Source organism: Dipodomys spectabilis, unplaced genomic scaffold, assembly GCF_019054845.1.
Source record: "Dipodomys spectabilis isolate Male_0828 unplaced genomic scaffold, ASM1905484v1 ptg000178l, whole genome shotgun sequence".
Lineage (NCBI taxonomy): Eukaryota > Metazoa > Chordata > Mammalia > Rodentia > Heteromyidae > Dipodomys > Dipodomys spectabilis.
Window position 1 is genome coordinate 8,311,496 of NW_024870855.1, and position 25,480 is coordinate 8,336,975.

The window sequence follows — 25,480 nt, forward strand, 5'->3', positions numbered from 1 at the left end:
AAAAGCATTTTTTTCTATTAAAATTTAATTCATATTATCATAGAATTTAAAATCCACATAAATTAATAGGACACAAGACTATGGTACTCATTTCATTAGTTTACTGCTGTATGAATTGGTATTTCACTCATTTCAAAATGAGGTTGGAAGCCCTATCATCATTTTGAGAAAGAGGTAACTAAGGCAAGGAATAGTTAATTCCCTTGCCTATGCCTAGAAATCTAGTAAGTAAAGGGCCCAACCTAGGCTTTTCAATCCAAATCTCAAACCTCTCCATGACCACCCTACCTTGTTTCTCATCTCCACCCCCTTCTGGCCTGATTCTCATCTTCCACCCTCATGACTGCCTTATAAGAAGAGTTGGAGAAGAACCCAAGTTTGATCACTCAGTACCACTTCACTGGCTCCATTGGAGCTAACTCCTAAATCAGTAAGCCACTAGTGAAACAGACCTAACAAAGGGGTAATTTGATTTTCTTTTATAAGCATAAGGAAGAAAATCTAAAGAATATATTATGAGTATTGGAAATTTCGAGTTGATGTGCTTTTCCTGTTGAGGTTAACTACAAATCTTTTAAAGAAATAATTAAGAAACAAGTCGTAGTAACCTTTTATGTACCATTGTTCTAAAAGGTGAGTAGAAAATAAGAGAATGTTTTTTCCTGACTGAGTGAGTTATGACACAATTGTAAAATGTATTAAATGTAAGGTTCAGGTAAACAAGAACCTTTTCACTTTCCTACTCCTTCATCTATAAGACCTAGAGCAGTGCTGGACATTTAATTCTTCTATAATACATACTGTAAAATGAGTAAATGAATAACGTATGAAATAATTAGAATCACATAGTTGAAGCTGGACATAATAATTTAGTTTCTCCGAACTGTTTTCTTGCAAGAAGTAGATTGTTGTTTAATACAATTATTCATTAAAATAGTTGCCCTACTTTAATTGCTCTATCTGGTAAAGAGCACCAGAATTATAAACAGAAGGCAAGAAATCAATCCAGATGATTGAATTTAACTAATTTAACTCATTTCAGTGGCAGAGTCACAAAATCAAGGCTAAAAGTCATGGGTGTAGCATGTCTTCTCTAGTATGGAAAATTACTGAAGAGGTAAAAATTATATCTCATTCGAATTCTTATTTATCCAAATATTAATAAGGTTGATATGTGACTACATATGTACCAACTCTTCTATTCTTCTAAAATTTTACTAGATAAACTCCCAGGGAGCTGTTGTTCTTACCAACTACAGAAGTTATTTGGGAGAGGAGTATTTCTTTTGAAATATTAAATTCTCAAAATAACAATATCAAACCCATAAGAGGCAGGCAGTATTCCAAGGGATGTATAGAATATTAGTAATCTAAGATAAAATATTCTTCAATTTTTTTCACCTAGCTAAACTTCCTTTGCTCTAGTAACCCATCAATCATAACTGGAGAATAGCTCATAAGAATAATGCCTTCTGCTATAATAAAATCAGCAGTGACTGCTAATTACAAAGGAACGTGTGTTTTAGAACCCACATAGTTGGTGGCATACGTCTAAATATTTTGAAATTTCTTTACATGCCTATCTTTAAAACAAAGGAAGCTTGGTTTACTTGTTTAACATGGTACCCTCCCCTTAAATCAAGATGGAAAGAGTTCGCTAGTACAATGATTTGGGGGAGCAAAATAGTCCATTATCATACCATCCCCCCGACTTCCTTTTAAATCAAGGCAGCAACTCCCACCCAAGAGAGCAAAGTCACTTTCTCCTGTACATTAATCTATGGGATTTGGTGTGCAGCTTCCTATTTACAGCTATGTCCTTTCAAATAGTGAGTACAAACTTGGCAGACACTTTACCATGTGGATTTTATTTCCCTGATTTTAATTGCAATGGCATGGCTGTGAAGAACAGTGGGATAGAAAGAAATTCTTTATCCCGCTAGGCACATCTTAAGGAAAGCGGATCACCAAAGTACATCCCAGAAAAGCTGTGTGGCTCCAGTCACTTCCACCCAATGTGTGATCTGATTCTGTCTTAGAGGACACACCTGCATCATGCTCACAGGAGATAGCATGTGTGGGAAGAAGGATACAAGTCTCTTGTTCACACTGAATTTCGACTATTAGGCGTCTAGTATCTGTGTCTAAAGGTGTGGAGAAAGAGTCACTGGAATCTTGAAATGGCATTACCTCAAGGAACTGCAGAGTATAGTAGCTATTGAAACTTCCCTCTGTTACAGGTATATGGACATGACCTCCATGGGATTCAACAGTGCTCACTTCATACTATGAGACTAAAAGGTAAACAAGACCACAAGGGAAATTGGGGGGAATTATTCAAAGTTATAGAAACTGTCCAGACAGGCTCTAGTGGCTCATGCCTGTAATCCTAGCTATTTGCAAGTATTTAGGAGAATCATGGTATTTGCCCAACCAGGACAGAAAAATCCACAAGACTCAACAGAAGAAGCTACATAGGACAGTACATGCCTGTCAACATGCCTAGCAACAATGGGGAAGCCTAAAATAGGTGGACTCATCAAGCCCAACTAGGCAGGGAGGGAGGGAATAAAAGAGAGAGAGAGAGAGAGAGAGAGAGAGAGAGAGAGAGAGAGAGAGAGAGAGAAGAGAAGAGAAGAGAAGAGAAGAGAAGGAAAAGAAATAGAGGAAGGAAGAGGAAGGAAGGAAGGAAGGAAGGAAGGAAGGAAGGAAGGAAGGAAGGAAGGAAGGAGGGAGGGAGAGAGGGAGGAAGGGAAGGGAAGGAAGGAAAGAAGGAGGGAGGGAGGGAGGGAGGAAGGGAAGGGAAGGAAGGAAAGAAGGAAGGGAAGGAAGGAAGGAAGGAAGGAAGGGAAGAAAGGAAGGAAGGAAGGAAGGAGAAGTTTGTTTCAAGTGATTTCATTTGTTATTCAAAAAATGAAGTTTTCCCAAGCTTTGAAGAGTCATGTTGGGCTAAGAAAAACAAAACATTATGATCAAATCAAGTTAAAACACACAACTCTAGGGAAAAAAAATTAGTTGTGACGACCCATTCATAACAATGGTGTATCCAGTGAAAATAGACTAATGTTTCCTTTTAATAATATTTCTCTTTAACAAAACTATACCAGACAAAGGGAGGAGGAAACCATAATGTCTGTGGTGGTGAGGCAGCCCCTGGTGATATCACAGCTTGGCTGTAAGAGCAGATACAGGAAAGCAGCTGCTATCATGGGTTGTCTAAATATAGCTCTAGAAATCATGGCATTAGCACAAACCAAGCTCATCTCCCAGTATGCTTTCTGTCATGGTAAGAAAGACAAGTGACTTGCTCTACTCTGTATGAAGCACTTGGTCCACTAGCACACAGTCCGTTGGGAAGCCAGTCCTATGGCTACTTCTAGAACTCAGGTGTGATGCTCTACATCACAGGAAAAAAGACAATCTTTGCAGAATCAACCACATCTGTAGAGTTCATGGGAAATCACTTTAAAATAAAACCACGCTCCTTTTTCTAAACAATTACAACTTAAATGCAGAGCAGAAATCATTTGGATACTCCTATTTACCACAAAAGAGATGTAGGGTTTTCTTTACTCTTTAACAAAGCTCCATTGTTTTGTCATGATTTAGCTTTATGGAGTTTAAATTAAAGGGAAGCTCTTGTATGATGAGGCAAATTTTTGTTTGAAAGCATTTAAGTAGTACTTACATTGGTGAACTCCCTTGTGGGCTAGTGCTTGTTCAGAGATGAATTTTTTTTAATTGGAAATATTTCATATCATTAGCGTGAAACCATAACTAGAAGGCAAGAAATGAATGACAATGATGTTATTCTAACAGAAAGTGTATCCAGTAGACTTTGTGCAATCTCTCTAGACATTCAAAAAAAGTCTTAATTTTAATATCCACACTATAGTAGCTATGGACCATCTTCAAGGAAAAAGAAAGTAAAGATAGCTTCAATTCTCTTGCAGCATACTGGATTCAGAGAGCTGACCTATGCAGAGTCTGGCTGTCCATTGTTCTTCCACCATTGAAATGGAGAAACTGTAGTCAAGAGTTGCCTGTGCTGGGAGAGATCATAACCTGGTACTTGCAAAGTTATTTCATTAAGCTTGCTACATAATTATAATTGAAGAAAATACAGGGGTCATTTTTTAACCCATTACTACAAAATTTTTTCCATCAAGGCTATTATTAAAAATAAAAGTAACCTTTCAGTTAAAAAAAAAAACCTATTTGGGAAAGCATTTTCAACATATAGAGCAAACCAGACTTCTAACGTTGTCACGGGAAAGAGTTTTAATGAGATTTTTTTCAGGATATCTTTACTACCATTTTTGTGGAATTTCATGAGGACATCAGTAATGACATCATGATGGCTTTGAGCCACTATTTCAGCAATGTGTGAGATGTTCATCTCTTCCCTCTTCATAAGTCTATGTGTTTTATAGGGAAAAGTATAGTAAATGCAAATAATAAATTCCATCCATCATTACTTTAGATTTTTTTTAAAATATAAGGTAGTTGGGTGTAGTTGCACACACCTATAATCCCAGCACTATGGACCTGAGACAGTTAGATCAAGAGTTCCAGGCCTATTTGAGCTACAGAGTAAGACCCTGTATTAAAACAAACAAACAAAAACCCAAAGCTGGGCACTGGTGGCACATACTTGTAATCCTAGCTACTCTTGGGCTTCCTGAGAAGCTGGTAGGATAATCACTTGAAGATTTTTGAAAGTCCATTGTTTGACCAAAAGAGCCATCCTGAAAATCTTTTTTTTGGGGGGGGATCCAATTGTGGGGTCTGAACTCTGGGCCTGGGCGTTGTCCCTCAGCTCTTCAGCTCAAGGCTAGCGCTTTACCACTTGAGCCACAGCGCCACTTCCAGTTTTTTTTCTTTTTGCTTATGTGGTGCTGAGGAATCGAACTCAGGGCCTCATGTATGCAAGGCAAGCGCTCTACCACTGAGCCACCTTCCCAGACCCAAGACCATTTTTTTTAATGTGAAGAATATTCTTGATGTCTCAAAAGATAATTCTGACAAAGGTTGCCTGTTTTCTTTCCTATGTGGAGGCTAGACCTAAAAGATAAGCACACAAATAAATGCACCCAGGGTCACAGACACACACATGTATACATGTTCATAACATGTACGTGTACAATATGTATGCTACTAACATTTATGTTTGTAACATGTGTGATACATAGATGCAGATGCAGATAATCAACACAGATACTAATGCAAACATGTTTGAACCTGTGGGACTATTTGAGGGTTTACAGAGTAAGGAGAAAAGGAGAATCTAAAGACCAAAATATATCTGTGAACGAGGATCGCAAAACTAAACTCACTGAGAGCTGTTAAATAATAAGAGGTAGCAAGAATAGGGGAAGTGAGAGTAAGCGAAGGCTCAATCTGATTGAAGTACTGTATATGAATGTGTGCAATTCACAGTGAAACCTCTTTAAATAATCAGTGTAAGCTGAAACAATGAATGTAAAATAGGTCCTATGGGAGTGTGGGAGCTAGTGGAAGGGGAAAAGGAATCAAAGAGGGTAAAAGACGGTGAATATGGTCAAACCACTTTATATACCTGTGTAGCAGTGGAATAATGAAGCTTGTTAAGATTAGTTTGGGATTTGGAGCAGGAAGGAGGAGGAGTGGTAAAGAGGGTAAATCTGGCCAAGAGATATTGTATGCATGTGTGGACATGCCAAAATGAAATTCCCTTCTACAATTCATTAATATCACTAAAAGTGGGGGCCGAGAGATTACCTTGGGCCCATGACATTTCCTCTAAATTCTATTTAAAATAAAACAATGCCTATTTTATTACAGGTGATTAATAGAAGCCATTTGGAACTGCTTACATTTTGCTTGCATCCAGTCCATAAACATAGTAATTTTTCTATTTTTTGCATGCAAACACAGTGACAAAGTTGCCAAATATACCAGTCCTGTACAAAAGTCTCTGCTTTGTAGCCTCCAATATTTTTCTCACTGTATTCTCACCAACACTAACAGTACTTTTAAAGTCATCTTTCTCTGCTCCACTTTTTTTGGGGTTTTTTTTTTTTTTTATTGTAAAGCTACTATACAGAGGGTTACAGTTACATGAGTGAGGTTATGAGTACACTTCCTCTTGAACATTGTTACCCCCTCCATTGTTTTCCCCCTACCATCCCCTCCCTCCCTCCCTTCCCAAAGGTTCTTTTTTTTTTTTTTTGATTGTGATTAAATGATTACATAATTTCAAAGTCACAAGTTCATTCTAACTTCCCTGGAGCAAATTGTCTACCACAGTCTGTAATATATAACAGTGTTCACATGTTATATACCATATTTGTGATCAGCAGCATGGGGATATTTAGTAGTGGTTCAACCAGATGAGCGGGAGTTCTTTGTTTCTTAAGTCCTGTTAGTTTTGTCCTATCACCTAACCTTTTGGATTTATCATCCACTTATCAGGGAGACCATGTACCGTTTGTCTCTTCGTTCTTGGCTTACCTCGCTCAACATGATTCCTTCTAGCTCCATCCATTTCCCTGCAAATGCAATTATTTTGTCATTTCTAATGGCTGCATAATATTCCATTGTGTATAGATACTACAATTTTTGGATCCATTCATCTGTGGTGGGGCACCTAGGTTGTTTCCATATCCTAGCTATTGTGAACAGTGCTGCAATAAACATGGAGGTGCATGTGTCCTTGTATATTGGTTCCTGTTGTTCAGGGTAGATGCCTACAAGTGGTATGACTGGGTCGTAAGGGAGGTCAATCTTTAGCTTTCTAAGGACCCTCCAGAATGCTTTCCAAAGTGGTTGTATAAGTGTACATTCCCACCAGCAGTGTAATAGGGTTCCTCTTTCTCCATATCCCCTCCAGCATTTGTCGTTGGCTGATTTGTGGATGTGGGACATTCTGACTGGGGTAAGGTGGTATCTCAGGGTTGTCTTTATTTGCATTTCCTTCACCACCAGGGATGATGAACATTTCCTCATGTGTTTCTTTGCCATTTTTATTTCTTCATTTGAGAAGTCCCTCTTTAGTTCCCTTGCCCATTTAGTAATTGGTTTGTTAGGTTTGGGAGGGATTAGTTTCTTGAGTTCCCTGTATATACAGGATGTTAACCCCTTGTCTGATATATTGCTGGTAAATATTTTTTCCCAATTAGTTGGTTGTCTTTCTAGCTTAGTTGCGATAGATTTAGCTGTGCAGAAGCTTTTTATTTTAAGGTAGTCCCATTTGTCGAGTCTCTCTCCAACTTGTTGTGACCCTGGGACTCTGTTCAGGAAGTTCCTTCCTGTGCCTATTAGTTCAAGTGTCTCTCCTACTCTGTCCTGTAGTAGTTTCAGAGATTCAGGTTTAATGTTAAGGTCTTTAATCCATTTTGAGTTGATGTTGGTGCATGGTGATAGGCTGGGGTCCACTTTTAGTTTTCTGCATGTGGCTGCCCAGTTTTCCCAGCACCAGCGGTTGAAGAGGCTGTGTTTCTTCCATTGTATGTCTTTGGCTCCTTTGTCGAATATCAGCTGGCTGTAGGCCTGTGGATTTATATCTGGATCTTCTATTCTGTTCCATTGGTCTTCGGGTCTGTTTTTGTGCCAGTACCATGCTGTCTTTGTGATTATAGCTCTGTAGTAGAGTTTGAAGTTCGGCATGGATAGCCCTCCCATATTGTCTTTATCCCCTAGAATTGTTTTGGCTATTCTAGGTCTTTTGTTGTTCCATATAAATTTTTGGACTGTTTTCTGTATTTCAGTGATGTACGTCATTGGGATTTTAATAGGAATTGCATTGAATTTGTATATTAGTTTTGGAAGTATCACCATCTTTACTATATTAAGTCGGCCTATCCAGGAGCATGGGAGGTCTTTCCATTTCCTAGTGTCTTCTGCAATTTCTTTCTTTAACTTTTTATAGTTCACATTAAATAGTTCTTTTACATCTTTGGTTAGGTTAATTCCTAAATATTTTATTTTTTGGGAGGTTATTGTGAATGGGGTTGCTCCCTTTATTTCCCTCTCTTCCTGTGCGTTATCAGTGTATAGGAAGGCAACTGATTTTTGTGGGTTTATTTTGTATCCTGCTATTTTGCCGAAGTGACTTATGATTTCTAAAAGTTTGGGGATGGAGTTTTTGGGATCGTGGAGGTATAGTATCATGTCGTCTGCAAAAAGGGATAGTTTCACTTCTTCTTTCCCTATGCGGATCCCTTTAATGTCTTTTTCTTGCCTTATTGCCCTGGCTAAGGGTTCTAGGACTATGTTGAAGAGGAGTGGAGACAGTGGACATCCTTGCCTTGTTCCTGTTTTTAGGAGGATTGGTTGTAGCTTTTCCCCATTAAGTATAATATTGGCTATTGGTCTGTCATAAATGGCTTTTATTGTTTTTAGAAATGTTCCTTCTATTCCTATTTTCTCCAGAGCTTTTAGCATGAATGGATGTTGAATTTTATCAAAGGCCTTTCCTGCATCTGTGGCAATAATCATGTGATTCTTGACCTTGGCTCTGTTGATATGCTGGATTACATTTATTGACTTACGTATGTTTTTTTTTTGTTTTTTTTTTTTTTTTTTTTGACTTACGTATGTTAAACCATCCCTGTGTCTCTGGGATGAAGCCTACCTGATCATAGTGTATTATTTTTTTAATGTGTTTCTGGATTCTGTTAGCTAGAATCTTGTTAAGGATCTTTGCATCTGTGTTCATCAAGGAGATTGGCCTGTAATTCTCCTTTTTGGTTGGGTCTTTGCCTGGTTTGGGGATGAGTGTGATATTGGCTTCGTAGAATGAGTTTGGGATAGCTCCCTCCTTCTCTGTTTCTCTGAAGAGCTTGAGGAGTATGGGTATTAGTTCTTCTTTAAAGGTCTTATAGAATTCTGCTGTGAATCCATCTGGTCCTGGGCTTTTTTTTTGTTGGAAGACTTTTGATTGCTTCCTGTATCTCATTATAGGATATTGGCTTATTTAATTGGTTAACTTCTTCTTTGCTCAGTTTGGGTAACTTGTATTTCTCTAAAAATGCATCCATTTCTGCCAGATTTTCTTCCTTTAGAGAGTATAGCTTTTGAAAGTAGTCTGTTAGAATTGTTTGGATATCTTGGGTACGTGTTGTGATGTTTCCCGTGGCATCCCTAATCCTATTAATATGGGTTTCCTCTCTTCTTTTTTAAATTAATCTTGCCAATGGGCCATCAATTTTGTTTATTTTTTCAAAGAACCAGCTTTTTGTTTGGTTTATTTTGGTTATGGTTTTCTGATTTTCTAATTGGTTAATCTCTGCTCTCAATTTGGTTATCTGGCTTCGTCTAGTAGCTTTAGGTCCCATTTTTTCTTGTTTTTCTAGCTGTTTTAGTTGCAACATGAGATTATTTACTTGGTCTGTCTCCATTCTCTTGATGTGGGCACTGAGGGCAATAAATTTGCCCCTCAGGACTGCTTTTGCTGTGTCCCACAAGTTTCTTTGTGAGGTGTTTTCATTTTCATTGAGTTGTAGGAAATGCTTTATTTCTTCTCTGATCTCTTCTGTTACCCAGGCCTTGTTAAGGAGTGTGCTGTTCAATTTCCATGTATTAGAGAAATTTCTGCGGTATGCTTTGTTATTGAGAGCTAGCTTGATTCCACTGTGGTCAGATAGGATACAGGGGATTATGTCGATCCCTTTGTATTTGCTTAAGTTCCTTGCATGAACTATGATATGGTCTATTTTGGAGAAAGTTCCATGAGCTGCTGAGAAGAATGTGTACTGTGTTGTTTTAGGGTGAAATACTCGGTAGATGTCAGTTAATTCCGCTTGAAGTATGGCCTCACTTAATTCGGTAGCTTCTTTGCCAATCCTCTGGTTGGTAGACCTGTCCTTTGGTGAGAGTGGCGTGTTAAAGTCTCCTAGTATTATCGTATTGGGATCTATTTTATTCTGTAGGTTTGAGAGCATTTGTTTAACATATCTGGGTGCACCGATATTTGGGGCATATAAGTTGATGATGGTTATATCCTCCTCTTGGATTGTTCCCTTTATTAATATGTAGTGTCCGTCCTTGTCTTTCTGTACTGATTTTAATGAAAAGTTTATTTTGTCAGATATCAGGATAGCTACACCTGCTTTCTTACTGGGCGCATTTGATTGGTAGATCCTTTTCCACCCCTTCACTCTGAGTTTGTTTGTATGTTTGGCTGAGAGGTGGGTCTCCTGCAGGCAACAGATGGATGGGTCTTGTTTTCTGATCCAGTCCTCAGTTCGTTTTCTTTTAATTGGCGAATTCAGCCCATTTATATTAAGAGAAAGTATAGAGAGATGCATTGTTGTCCCTGCCATTCCGTTTTCCTAAGTTTTTCTTCTTTCCTTTCCTCCTGTGCTTGCTCAGTTAGACTTTGAGTAATGCCTGTTTGGGGCAGGTCCCAGTTCCTGGTTGCTTTCTTCAGGTTGTGTCCCCCCTCTTAGAATTCTTTGTAATGCTGGCTTAATGTTTATGTATTCATTTAGTTTTTCTTTGCTATTAAAAGTTTTCAGTTCTCCATCGAATGTGAATGCTAGCTTTGCCGGGTATATCAGTCTGGGTTGGCAGTTATTGGCTCTCAGGGCTCGTATGGTGCTTTCCCAGGCTTTTCTTGCATTCATTGTTTGTGTGGAGAGATCTGCAGTGATTCTAATTTTTTTCCTGTTGTAGTATAGCTCCTTCTTCATTTTTGCTGCATGCAGGATTGTTTCCTTATTATTCAGATCCATCATTTTTACTATAATGTGCCTAGAAGTGTTTCTCCTGGGATCTTGCTTGTTGGGTGTTCGATAAGCTTTTGTGATGGTCGTTTTTGAGGTGGGGAAAATTTTCATTGACTATCTTGTTAAATAGGTGTTGCATTCCCTTGCTCTGGAATTCCTCACCTTCGTCCACTCCGATTATGCAAAGGTTAAATTTTTTAGCATTATCTGCTTGCTCTTGAATTTCCCTTTGGTTTAATTTGAGTGATTTTTCCATATCTGTCACTTTTTGGTCCAGTTGGTGTATTCTGTCTTCTGTATCTGACACTCTACCTTCCATTTCATTCACTCTGTTGACTGTGGCTTCTATTGTGGTTTGCATGGTGGAAATGGATCCCTTTATGGATTCAATGTTGGTTCTCAGAGTACTGATCTCACCTCTCAATGAGGTGAGATCAGTATGCATTACCTCTAATTTGGCATTTATCTCACTTCTTACTGAGGTTTGTGCAGCTTCTATTTTTGCATCCAACTTTTGTTTGATATCCTGTATATCTTTTGATAGTTCATCCTTGTGCTCTTTCAATTTCTGATCCATTTCTCGCTTTATTTCTTGAGTCATTGCCTCCAGCAACCCTTGGATGTAGTTTTTGTCTTCCATTTCTGCTTGCTCCCACTGGGGCTCTCCCCTGCGTGGCTGCTGGCTTTTGAGGTGAGCTTGCTGTCCTGGGTAGTGGTAAACCTTGTGATTTTTCTCTGTGATTTTCGCATGGGGGTTCAGGAGACTGCTCTTCAATCTTGTTTTGGTGTGTCTGTCTTTGCTTGGTTGCTGATTCTGTATTGGTAGAGAGAGTCTGTGCCTGATCTGGATTCTGTTGGGAGCCTATTTCCAGCTGCTATTCTGACTTACTTAGGATTCTCAGCTCTCTGCTGCAGCAATTCTCGCCTTTGGAAGGGTTGAGCAGCCTAGACTGCTTGTGTTTGCTCCTGCGGGTGCTCTTGGGAAGATCAGATGCTCTGGATGCACTCTCCAGTCTGCTATGGGCTCCTGATGTGTTTTTGTTTGTTTGTTTTGGGCTGGTTGTGGGCTTGAACTCTAGGTTTGGGTGCTGTCCCTCAGCTCTCCAGCTCAAGGCTGGTACCCTACCATTTGAGCCACAGCCCCACTTCTGACCCTTTTTGCTTTGTTCAGGCGCCGGTCCCCGGGCCTGGTTCCGGCCCCAGCCTGGAGCGCGCTCGTTAGGCCTGTGCTAATGTGTATACCACCTAGGTTATGCAGCCTGGAGGACACAGTTCAAATTTCTTCTACTGTTGGTAGTCTTGACCCAGGGGCACTGTTCCTGGCTTGGGCATTTAAGCTCCCTTCCAGGGGCGCTCTTGCTCTGGCCTGGCCAGCAGAGTGTGCTCCACCGGCTGGTGGAGCTCTCGAACAGTTCCCAGTTTTAGTGGGTCCTGTGGTCCGGGTGTTGGGGTAGGGAGTCTAGGTCAGGGTCTGGTGATTCCCTCCAGCTCTGGTCTCCCTTGAGGGATTCACTGTCCCCTGTTGGGTACTCATCCTGTAGGTCGTCAGTTGTTGTTGCAATCCGAGTTCAGTTGGGGTGGTTGCGGGCTGGGTTGGGCGGCCCCCGCTGGGTAGTTGCAATTGCGATTGGGTCTGCCGACAGGTCCCTTTGTGGTGCTGCTGGTGCCGGGCGGCTTTGGCGGGATGGAGCCTCTCCGCTCCGGTGGAGAGTGAGGGGTGGGGGTGGGATCCTCGTGGAGACTCCCGGCTGGTAGGTTTCTCTGTTCCTGGCGATCCGCTGTTCTCTCTGCTCCACTTTTATTAAGTTTACTCATGTCTAATTTCTGGGTTATAGGGTTTGCAAAGGATAAATCGAGGTTAGACTATTGAGACCTATTGTTAAAAAAACACCAAAAATCCAGACAAGCAGGCTCTGAGTTCAAACTCCTATACCAGCACACACACACACACACACACACACACACACACACACACACACACACAGCAACCTTATATAACAATCAGAGAACATAATTAAGTAAAGTATGGTGCAGACGACATTGTGGAATAATTATCATTAAATAGCCACAACTAGATACTTATCGATCATTTCACAACATGAAAAGAGGTTAGCAAGATGTTAAGCACATATGACAGATTATAAGATAGAACTTACAGAGTTTGAAACAGTATACACCAAAATGTTGAAAGTATTTATTTCTAAGTGTTGAGTGTGTAAGTGTCTTTTTAAAAAAAATCCTTTTTGCATTGCTGGCTAGCTACTTTTGAAATAATAAACATACAGTTTTCACAATCAGATTGAATAATAAAGCTGTTTTTATTTTAGAGGGTAGAGAAACACTCCCTTACTCCTCCTTAAATCCATTAAATTTGGAGTCCTCAGTGATCATCCCCATCTTCAAAAACATTCATCACCGTGATTTTGTCTCTCCCAGTCATCTGAGTTAACAAATTGCTAGATCTCATAGATTCTATTTCCTGGTGATGTCATTCTTGTAGATTCTTACTCTCCATCTCAACAGCCACTGCATTTCTTCATTTATCCTCTAACTAAACTGCAGCAATGTTTTTCTCACTCACCTCCCATCACAGTCCATTAACAACACTGTGTGAGAGAATATCCCAACACACAAATTTGAACTCAGATCTCTACCCCTGTACAAGATACAAATTAAGTTTCTTTTTCTGCCCTCCATATTAACAGCTATCACTCTGCTTAGCATGGAATATACACACCTTATGGAAGTTTACACAGTCAATCAACCAATGAACTGCAAGTTGCGATAGGTATAATCAGAATCAGATAATATGATCAGAATCAGAAGCCAGGTGCTCTTGCACTGGAATTTTGGTCTAATGGTGTATAAGTGGTCATGAAAATGTCATTTCTGGGAAGTGATGCTGTAGCTCAAGTGGTAGAGCACTAGCCTTGAACTGAAGAGCTGAGGGACAGCACTCAGGCCCAGAGTTCAATCCCCATGACCAACAAAAAAAATAAGAAATGAAAAGAAAAGAAAATGTTATTTCTTTGCTACTGCCAGCTAGCAAATAAGTCAGCTAAGGTAGGTAAGTAGGTTGCAGCAAATCCCTTTAACTTATATCTAGGTGATTATCAAAACAATACTATTGATGCCAGAATTAAATCCATACTATGTGTAGAAAATTCAAATATGAATTGAAAATAGCTATTGTAAGGTATATGTGGTAGATATATTGTATTGCCTTGAAAAAACAAAAGGCTAGTAGTCACTCTATACCAGAACCAATTTCAAATAGATCAAAGAACTCAATGTAAGACCAGATGCCTTGAAAATATTGCAGGAAGAAACAGGGGAAACACTGAGGCTCTTTGGCACAGGTTAAAACTTCCTAAGTAAAGATCCAGAACAAAACAAATAAAAAAAAAAGTCTGGATAAATGAGATTGCATAAAACTGAAAGGTTTCTGCATGGCAAAGGACATTGTTAGCAGGATAAATAGAAAGCCCACAGATTGGGAGGAGATCTTTACTATCTATGCATAAGACAAGGGCTTTAAAATATACTTAGAGCTCAAAAAATTAAATCCCCCCAAAACAAATCCTCAAAGAAACAAGTCCATCAATAAAAGACTTAAAGAAAGACTTCTCTGAAGAAGAAATAAGAATGGCCAATAGACACATGAAGAACATTTCATGAAGAAATGTTCAACATCTCTGACCATAAAATAAATGTAAATCGACACAACATTGGGATTCCACCTCACCCCAGTTAGAATGGCTATAATCAAGAAATCTAGCAACAGCAGATGCTGGAGGAGATGTGGCCAAAAGAGAATGCTATTACAATGTTAATGGGAATGTAAAGTTATTCCACCTGTCTGCTAAACAGTATGGAGGTTCCTCAAAAGACTAAACAGAGACCTTCCCTATGACCCAGCAATCCCACTCCTGGATATTTACCCAAATGACCACAGACCTGCCTGCACTAATGCCATCAGCACAACCATGTTCATTGCAGCATTATTTACCACAGCTAAAATATGGAATAAACCCAGATACCCCTCAATAGATGAATATATCAAGAAAATGTGATACACACACACACACACACACACACACACACACACACACACACTCACACACAATGGAATTCTGTGCTTCCATCAGAAAGAATGACATTACCCCATTCATATGGAATTGGAAAGACTTGGAAAAATTATATTAAGTGAAACATAGGCTGCACGCTTTCCCTCATGTGTAATAACTAGAATATGGCTATAAATACAAGTTAATCTAATGGATACTAAAAGACAAATAAGACAAATAATTACATGTGGACATGATTAATTAAACAGCACTCTAAGCATCTCACAGGGAGAACATAAGATATTCTTAGGAGAGGATCACAATGGCTCAATAGTTATGTGCATCTGACCATATAAAATGATGCTTATCGAAATGAACTCCAAAAAATGGACACAAGACATTGTTTTATTATACTGCTTGTAGTTATTTCTTTTTTTCCCCCTTTCTTCCCCCACCTCCTACCTTGGTTTATTCCTGGCTACACTGTTTTCTATTTCTGTACCCTTTGTCTTGTATATAAGTTTATCTGCTTTGGAGAAGGGAAGGGGAATCACAGAAACAGTGGGAGAAAGGGTGGACCAATTCAACAGTGATATTCACTAGATACTACCTTGGATATGAAATTTACAACTTGGAGCAGGGAGAGGAGTTGGTGGGGAGGAAGTGGGAGAATATGAGGGAGGGGGTAACACTGTTCAAAAAGAAATGTACTCCTTGCTTATGTAACTGTAACCCCTCTGTATATCACCTTTAGAATAAAAGTTAAATTACAAAAGCATAAAAAGTTCTACTGTGGAAAAAAATTTGAATATTGGAAGTAAAGAAAAAGCAGTTCATGGGCATTCAAGTGCCGTTTCAGAAGTAGTGTGCTACTAGACACTCAGACGCCAGAGCGGGCAAGGCCATCACTGCTGGCCTCTGAGCTGGGATTGTCACTCTGCTGGTACTTGAATTACATCTGCAAACATCAGATTTCCATCACAAACTCCTCTTTCTTGGTCTTTGCTGCTGTATGGCTAGCATTATTTGCAGTGCATCTAGCTACTGAATGTGTACTCATTGCATCTTAGCGTCTCTAACTTTTTGCTTTATGGTGATTGTACTATTTATTTCAACTGACTGCCTTCTGTGGATTTCTGCCTTTTACACCAAATTCTTTTTAGAAATGACTCTGCATACAAACAAATGAAATAGAAGTAAAATAGAAATGCTTTCAGACATCTGTTTATTATGACATGTAGAAACAAAAAAGTATAGGGAATTGTATTCTTTTATGTTTTCTTTCTTTTGAAGTTACTATAGTTCAGAACAGTCATCTCCAAACAAAAATGTGGAGCATTGGTCATGTGGTGCATTTCCCTGAGGAAACTTTGTGTTTAGCTCTAGTTATTGCCTGTTCGGTTTGGTCTGAGATGGACTTGGAATGGACTCTGCTGACCAGACGGAGAAGGGGTTCCAAAGTTAAGAAAAGATATGAGGAGATAATGATATTGACCACTTCAGCTGGCTGTGAAGAAACTTGAAGAAGCCTCTCAGGATGCGAAGCTTGGAGACTTGGCCCAGATACATTTCTTCATCAATGAGTGTCCTCAGCAACACACACACAGTCCACTAAGCAAGTTTTTCATTTGTACAGTCTCCAGCCTCCAAAAGTGAAGCCTGGTGCCAGTCTGCCACTGAGCTGGTGACTTTCCAGCATTGTCTATCCCACCCATTTTTTGGCTGTTTTTTTTTTAAAATTTTTTCTTTATTCAGATTTAGTAATTACATAAATTTCACAGTATTGTGGCATAGTGATGCTTGGCTGAAGTCACAAACACATTTTAACCTTTACAATGTAAATTGTCCTTATCTTGATCTGCAAAGCTTATAAACTCTTAATAAACTTTAATAAAACTATGTCTTCCAAATCAGGTGATTTGTACGTTTCTTTCCTTCTGCTTTGTGTCAGCTGTTCACTCTCATTCCCTCCCTCCCATCACCACCCTTGAGTTGCTTAGTCCCCTTAGTCAATGTTCAGTGCAGCTGATGGGCCCTCTGCTGTCGTCCAACTCATTTATGATCTTCCTCTCTACAAGTCAGCTTGTCCTGGGTGTGCTAGTTTTCACTCAACCTAATGTATCTTAACATAGTTGATGTTCAATAAAAACATATCCAATAAATGTAGGAATTCTTTTGTCTTTCTTGGCCTTGAGTTCATTTGCAAAACAAAAGAATCACTCAATAGATCCCATCTTTCCTTCTAGCCGCCTTCTCACATTTCCTTTGGTCTTTGTACTAGAGACTCCTAGGATCTGTTTCCGACTACAGAGTAAGCAATTTTTATATCATATTCTTAAAGTGAGAAGCCTTGCAACTTTGTGGGCTTTATCTTGAATGCTGAGCTATGTCACAGGTTGTTGAGTTCTTTGGATCTGAAAAGGAGCATCTGGAGGAAACCCAACAAAACAAATGAGCATGCATGCATGAGATTCCCAAGACCGATCAGTGCTACCCATGAGTCCTGGTGCATCATTATGCCCTTGAAAAAACAGTACTGAGGAGAGAATAAACAGCAAAAAGGCTCGCATGTGGAAAGTAAGATGGAAACGCTGGGAGAAAGGGTGAGCAATAACTAGAGGAAGGATGGTGGAAGACAAATAGGTCAAAAGAAGAGAATTGGGGTCAAGGTCACAACTCTGTACACAGCCAGGGGCTTTCAGAGGCTTTCGAACAACACTTAACTCAGAGAGCAAATACAGAAAACATCGAAGGCTCCTGCCTTTTGTCACTAATGCCTTACCAGAGTTGTTTCAAAATGAGAGTTTTAACTGAAGCACTTAAAAAAAAAAAAAGATTGAGACAAAAATGTAATAATTGCACACTCAGCCTTGTAATTTCAGAAATTCATGATGTGAAGCTCTCCAAACATTCTACTTCAAATTTGGATTCCTTTTCACTCTCCATGAAAGACTAGTCAGATTGGAGCTGATGGCTATTTTTGAGTCATCCCAGTAAATGGTTGAGGTCCATTGTCAGAGTGGGAAAACTGTATTTTTTCCATAATTCAAAAATAATTGAAAGAATGTAGCTCACCAATTTTGAAATAATGAATTTTTTAGATAATGGTTAAGATCAGTTCAATCTTAGAAAATTCTAGCCCCTGAAGGATTTTTATTTTATTTTTTGAGAAAAATAAAAAGAAAGAGATCGATGAACAAAAATGACGTGTTAAAGTAAGGGGAAAAAAAAAACCCACACATCATTTTAAGTGTTTGTTATCTGTCACATTCCCTAAGGAATATAGAATCCATCTAAAAAGAGTATCACTATGGACAAAAGTAAAAAAAAAAAACAAAAAACAATGTACCTTCCTGAGTCAAAAGAAGTCATCCATGAATCCTGTTATATTTAATTAGTGATGGTAGAGAGAGAAGAGGGAGGAAAGCAAAACATTTCTCCCCAGGCATTGTATTTTACAAATGTTTGAGACCCACTGAATTCATAGTATTGCATCTTACCTTGCCTTCCCTGGAGGAATAGAAGAGAAGGGGAGAAGGGCATATATATGTTTTTTATTTATATATTTATACTTATATGCATATTATATATGTTTATATGGTTGGGTTTTTTTTTTCAAAAAAAAAAGGTAAAGCAAAGAAAATCCTCTGGGTGCTAAATAGAAGAGGCTCTTGTGGAGCCCTGGCCCCTGTCATTGTCTTCATTGTAAGTGGCTTCGTCACCACAGGGTGCATGCAAATGCAGAAAGCCCGTACAGACAGCCGCCACCTGCACATTTCAGATTGTTGGCAGGTACATTGCAATGGACTAAAACAGAATAATTACTGGAGATAGAGTTGGCAACTATAGTGTACCAGAGAGGCATGCGATTGCACATGAGTACCATAGGTGAACTATTAAAAAAGATGGTGGGGAAGGAGGGGGACCTATTCCCCCATTAAACACCAGACAGCAGGCAATTCCAAGCTTCCATTTTGTTTTCTATGAAATAAGAAAGGCTGGCCTATGGAGTCAGATGCTAGCAGATTGTAGACCATGGATTTAAGATGGGAAAGAGTAAAATCCAGGCCTCCTATGGGTACCCTTGAATGTTAACTGAATAAACCCCTGAGGGCCAGGAATGGACAATGAGTGAAGGGAAATGTGTGATAATGCACAGTACTGGAGTAATTAAACATAAAATTTCTGTGTGTGTGTGTGTGTGTGTGTGTGTTTGAATTCATGCTGTTCCTGGGGCTTGAACTCAGGGCCTGGAGCTATTCCTTAGTCTTTTAGCACAAGCCTAGCACTCTACCACTTAAGTCATACCTCCACTTCTGGCTTTTTGCTGCTTTTGGAGATAAGAATCTCACTTTTCCTGGTCAGGCTGGTTTCAAATCGTGATCCTCAACCTCCTGAATAAACAGACCTTAGTATCTCTGATAAAGAAATACTTATGCATGGATTGTGAATGTATATTCATTCTGTTTTTGAAATCCTTCTTTTAAGATTGCTGCTCCTCTTTTTTCATCCTATTATAACTTATTCAAACACAGTGGGTCCCTAAGAAGGTAGGGAACCAAGACACCCATTTAGGAAAAAAAATCACATAGTTCTTTTTCTCTATGGGAAGTTCACTGTCTACTTTGTAAGGGGAAAAACAAATACCTTAGAGTTTTAAGATGTCAATCAAAGAATTCTAGTGGAAAAAAAAAGAAAAGATCCTCCCTCATATTACTTGTAACATTATGTGTTGATCATTGAAGACACAGTAAAATTAATTCTTAAACCACTGGTAGGGATCTCGTTTTCCGCTATGCTGGAAAGAACACACAGTTGTTCTTCCCGAAGCACCACCATCTAGATGCCTCTCAGTATTTCTGGATAGTTACTCCAAACAAGTTGCTACATCCCTTTGCATGTGGTAGAGTCAGAAATGATGCCCGGAAAAAAGCAGCAACTCTGAAAATTTCAAGACATTATGGTTTGCAGAGAGTGCATTTTAGTGGAGAGGAGAGAGGCTGATATCTACTTTCAGCTGGACTTTATATGCTTCCAATGAAAGCAAGAATCTTGACAATGACTCACTCCCAGAACATCAGGAATCTCAGAGTTTTAAGACCTCAAAGTTGATTGTACCTCCCTAGTTGGCAATTTTGTCCTTCTATGACCAGCTCTGGAACTCCCAGTGTTCGTTCATTGAGACTCTATGAAGGTCACACTTAGGCCCCATGGATGACCTCACTGTTCTTTTCTTGTTTCCCTTCCCAACTGAACACTCTCTTTTAGAACCTCTTACAGAATTTGTTATTATCAAGAAAGGTGGTAACACAAGGAACCATCATCATCACCACTTCCTCTGCGACCCCAACAAAGACCCTATAAGTCTTTCCAGTGACTATTCTAGGCATGCTACCGGGCCTCTCTACTACTAACATTGTGAAAAACAGCCCATGTGGACTCTGAAGACCATTACTCTGACTCTTCTATTTGACCTCTGCATTCCTACAGGTAGTTTCTCACAACACTGATTGAACTGGGGCCTTTAAAATAGTTTTTATCAATGTTAAAAAAAAATCAAAACCCACAAACTTGACAAAGGCCCTGTTTTTCTCATTTCTGTAGAGATTAGGAAAAAGCGTAATTTATGGACCTTGCCTGCAGCTCAAATCAGAAGCAAGACTAGAAGTCAGATGGTGTTGAACAGAAATGTAAGTCTCATGGAGGCAGCTGAGACTGGCTTGTCACATGGTTATGGAGAATATATGATTCCAGACCTCTATGGGCTTATGTGACCTTGAAGAATGGTTAGGGTGTAGAAAACAACAAATGGGAAAAGAGATATTCTAAATAGGAAAGAAGAATGTAAGTGAAAACTCTTTGGTGATTTTCATTTCTTGAACAGAAAGGAGGCTGAGCTAGTACAGTGAAGACATTCATTGTACTTTGACAGTGACATCTGGGTATTTAAATTGTGTACTGCAAGCACTGGGGACACACTGAAGACTGTACAGGTGGATGTTATGAAGAATGGATGCTTTTTTGACTCTTAATCCAGCAGATATAGGAAGGGGGAGCTAGAAGACAGGAAGTGACTAGAGAGGCCATAGGTTCTTAAATCAGTGTGCCACTAGAAGAAGCAAGACAAGAGTAGTAAATGGGGACTATCAAGTACTTTCCCTGTGGTAATTTATTGAATATTTCTTCTCCATGCCCTGCCAAAATATAAGTGTTGTCTTCAGCAAATTCAAAATGCAGAGCATTAAGATTCTGATTTTTTTTCAAGATTTTTAAGGAGTAATATTAAAAAACTGATGAGCTATATATTTAGTATAATCCAGCATCCACTCTCTCCATTGCAGGTAATCGAGATAAGCAAAGTATGCATCCTGTATATGATTTGTGTCTAAGCATATCAGCAGTAATGTATAAAGAAAACATACCTAAAATCTAATCAGAGTTGCTGATTATAAACTATATGAATCAGTAAGATAAAATACTTGGAATAGATTCTTCAACATCATAAACCTCAAAATTTAGATACTCAGTATTTAGATACATTACATTTCAGTCATCAAATCAAATCATACAGTGTCACAGCCTAATTCTCACCTCATGACTGAAAGGGAAACCTAGGAAAGAGAAGCAATTTCCCACTTTCTATACTGACCTCTTCTTTCACTCAGTTCAATTAGTAAGCTGTTTGGTAGCTGAGCAAGATTTTCTTCATCTTTTCTTTTCTTTTTGTCGGTTGTGGGACTTGAACTCTGGGCTTGGGTGTTGTCCCTGCGCTCTTCAGCTCAAGGCGAGCCCTCTAGTGCTTGAGCCACAGCACCCCTTGTTTTCTTCATCGTCATATGTAAAATTCACAATGGAACAAAGGGCATTACAAAAGGCAATATTACCAAGAATTGACTTTGTCCAACTCATTTGTTTCCTTGTTCAGCTCCATGCCCTGACTGAATTCACAAGTTCACAGAAATACAGGAAGTACCAATGTACTTGACAGATGGGGATAGAGTATGAGGTTACTGACTTTAGTCCCTTCCCTGCCCTTCTTCCTAAGGGCTAGGATTTCTTTATCTGTAAGAAAGGTTACTTCCTGTCTCTTTATAAGAAATACACATACATTATTTATTTGTTTACTTAGCTAAATTGTCATTTTTTACTCATACTTCAAAAATATTTTATCATGTGAGAAATTATTAAACCTTTAGCTTGTTTAAGCATACATTGAACATTTCCCCCCAGTCCTAGGGCTTGAACTCAGGGACTGGACACTGTCCCTGGGCTTCTTTTGCTGAAGGCTAGCCTCTACCACTTGAGTCACAGTGTTACTTCTGGTTCTTTCTGTTTATATGGTACTAAGAATTGAAAGCAGGACTTCATGTATGCTAGGCAAGCACTCTACCACTAAGCCACATTTCCAGCCCAGACAATGGATTTTATTCATTTTTTTTCCCTTTGCTCTGAGCTCACAGTGTCTACCCTAGAACCTGATAAACAGAAGATAGTTGTCACATTTATTGACTTGAATTTTTGAACCAACTTCTTAAAATAGATTGAACACTTATAAACTAGGATGATTAATCAGAAGTTGAGATAATATTTCATAAATTATAGCTCTTAGCCTTGAAGCTTAGTAAACAAGTACTGTAGTTTCTTTTGAAGAGACCTCCAGGTCATGTGTTTTAGGCACTGGATGCTGTTGATCTCTCCTTGTATCCATTACAACATGACAAAATTCAACTAAGTTGAATGGCCCTCAGACAGTTCATTTTGTTTCCTGATGGGAGATATGGAAGCTACAAAAAAGAGCCCTGCTCTTGCTGTTCAAAGAGCCTTCTCAGTTTTTAATTTGACATGGAGCGGTACACAGTCTTGGCATGCAGACCAGCAGTTATCTCTCATCAGCAACTTCTTTGGTGTGTTTGAACCCATCTTGGCTGAAAGCAGCTCTATTGTAGGGATTTTTTCTAGCTCTAGCTCACACGTGTGGTTCAATGACAAGATCTTTGATAAAATGGAAAAGAGAAGGAGGAAATGGGGCTTTTAAATAATCAACTGACCATTCACAACACTAGGTTTAGCTTCTGTCTGACAGACTTATTAAAAAGAGTAACAGAAGTATACTCTAAGACTATATCCCCCAGGTTTTATGTAAGTGAAAGCCAGAAGTACTTAGATGTCAATTCATTGGTGTAGCCATTTTAAGGTCAGGTGACTGATGCCCAAAGGATTAAATGACTATCCATGAGATCACAGAGCTCATGTGAGAAACAGGACTAAATTTCACCTTATTTGTAGATCATTGCTTGTTAACCCATATTAGGATACCTAGAAGATAAAACAGGAATGCTTTAATTTTCCCAGAGTTCATTTTAGTCTTTCTAAACTTGCTTTATTTCACTTAACATGATCATCTCTCGATCCATTGACTTCCCTGCAAATGACACAATTTCATTAATTTTTATGCATATGCCATGACTATTTTTTGGTAGTGTTGGGGTTTGAACTCCAGGCTTTGAGCATTCTACCCCTTGAGCCACACCTTCAGCTCAAAGGCATTTTTTTTCCTGAAAGATACTAATAGATAAAGGATTGGGGTTTTTTGAAGGATATTAATAGATAAAGGATTATTTGAGACTTCTTGGTTTTCTTAGCCAGGTTGCCATTCTGAATGGGTGGGGTACTAGAAGGAACATTGGCTATGAAATTGGCTTGCGTTCAGTTTTTAACCAGTGCTGTAATTTATAGAGCACCGATTACATCAGAAATTGTGCATACATCATTTTGTTATCATCACAATGAATCTGGAAAGACTCCCATTTCATAAATGGAAAGGCTGAGGCTTGTGGAGGTTAAGAATCTTTCTCATTGTCATGTAGGTCTTTAAATCTGGTGTTTGATTAATTCCATATGCCCATTCATTCCCCTGGCTAAAAAATGTATTCATAATATTCTTCCTAGCATTGGTAGGAGATGAAGTGGGTGTGTTTGTGTGTATATGTGTGTGAACTTGACTCACAGAAGATGGCCAATAAAAGTCTGTCTCACTTTATACTGATACCCTCACTCTTATTTGAATTTTTAGCAGGATTTCCATTGTCAATGATATTGACTTATTTTGAAAAGAGAAAATACTTGTACTAGAAAAAGTCAGCAATGCAGTAATGTTGTTGTAAAGCATTATAGATGATAATCCCAAACTGTCTCTAGTGTAATCTAGGGGCAAAATTTAATGACAGAGAATTATTCTCCAATCCTGTTCTCTATGAGTGAAATTGTGGAATGCCAGAAAAAATAACATTAACTCTAAATCAACATCCTAAGTTTAAAAAACAAGTGCAGATTTTACAAAATTATGTGTTCCATATTTGGGTAAAATATTTTGTTAGACAGTGGATATTCTTTCCCCTAAGTTGTATATAAAATGAAAAATATGTAGGCATGCACATTTAATAATTGCAGGTAGACATCAGAAATCATTTCATCATCTCTTGAAGCAATATATATGCTTTTGTACTACACTTTGAAATTATAGTCTAAATATAAATGGGATTCCGTTTACAAAATTCAATTTGTATGCAGCAATTCAGAAACACATATATTGTATTTAGTCAACTTTTTTTTTTTACAGTTGATAGCAGTCAAAGTGTTTGACATTAACAGGATAACAATAAAATGAAAATATTAGTGAAAAGAATAACATGCTCCATCCAGCCCCCCAAATGACAGAATGGAAGACTGATAAGTAAGATAGAATAGTTTAAAACAAGATTGCTAAGTGTTTAGATTTAGTAATTGACCCTAGAAAAAATTCCTTACCCAAACTCCTGAATAGAAAGGTACATGTAATGACTAGAATGTGAGCAGTTTAATCTTTCTGTCATACAAAACCTCAGTGAATAATGATTTCATAGCAAAACACTGCACTTGTCTAGAATATAAGTTGCAAGAAAGTAGAGTTGGTCCATGCGTATTATTTGTTGCTTTTTCTAGTATATGAGTACTGTGTTTTACCCAAAGAGAGTACTTAATAAATAATTATTGAATGAGTGAAAGTGGTAATAAGTTCTAGTCCATAGCAGAAGAAAAGTTTACTAGAAAGCTACTGAATAAAGAGTTAATGCAAAATATGTAGAATATTAGATGAAGAATTCCAGAGGGTGCTATAGAAGTTAGTATTACTGTGGGTAACACACAGTGGAGAAATCTATGTATTAAATTTTTTATGTGTCAACTTTGCCTACTTTGTGCATATCATCTTTTTTCCTGGTCATTATTTTGAAGTCTTCCTCCCATTTTCTCCCATGACAGAGGAGAAACGCAGCTGCAGTATGTATTTTTAAATAAATTTCTTGTTGAAAAAAAAGATCTTGTCTACAAACTATTGACCATGGAGTGAATACTTGGGAGATGACGAAGAATAGAAATAGAGATACTCTGGAAAAGTGATACTCCAGTTTTCATTTAAGCAATACTTGGCTGACTTCAAGGACTTTCAAAACCCTCTGTTGAATTAATCAGAATACACTCTGCAACTAGAATGCCTTGTTCTTATTCTATTGCAGTAACTGGGTTAAGTTGTTTATGTAACATAAGATTTGCTGTTACAATAGTCGCCTTTACCCAGAATGGTAGAATTAGCTCACCTCAAAAAACTTATTAAGCAATATGGGAGTCAGCCTACTTTTCACAGAGATCATAAATAGACTGTGATGC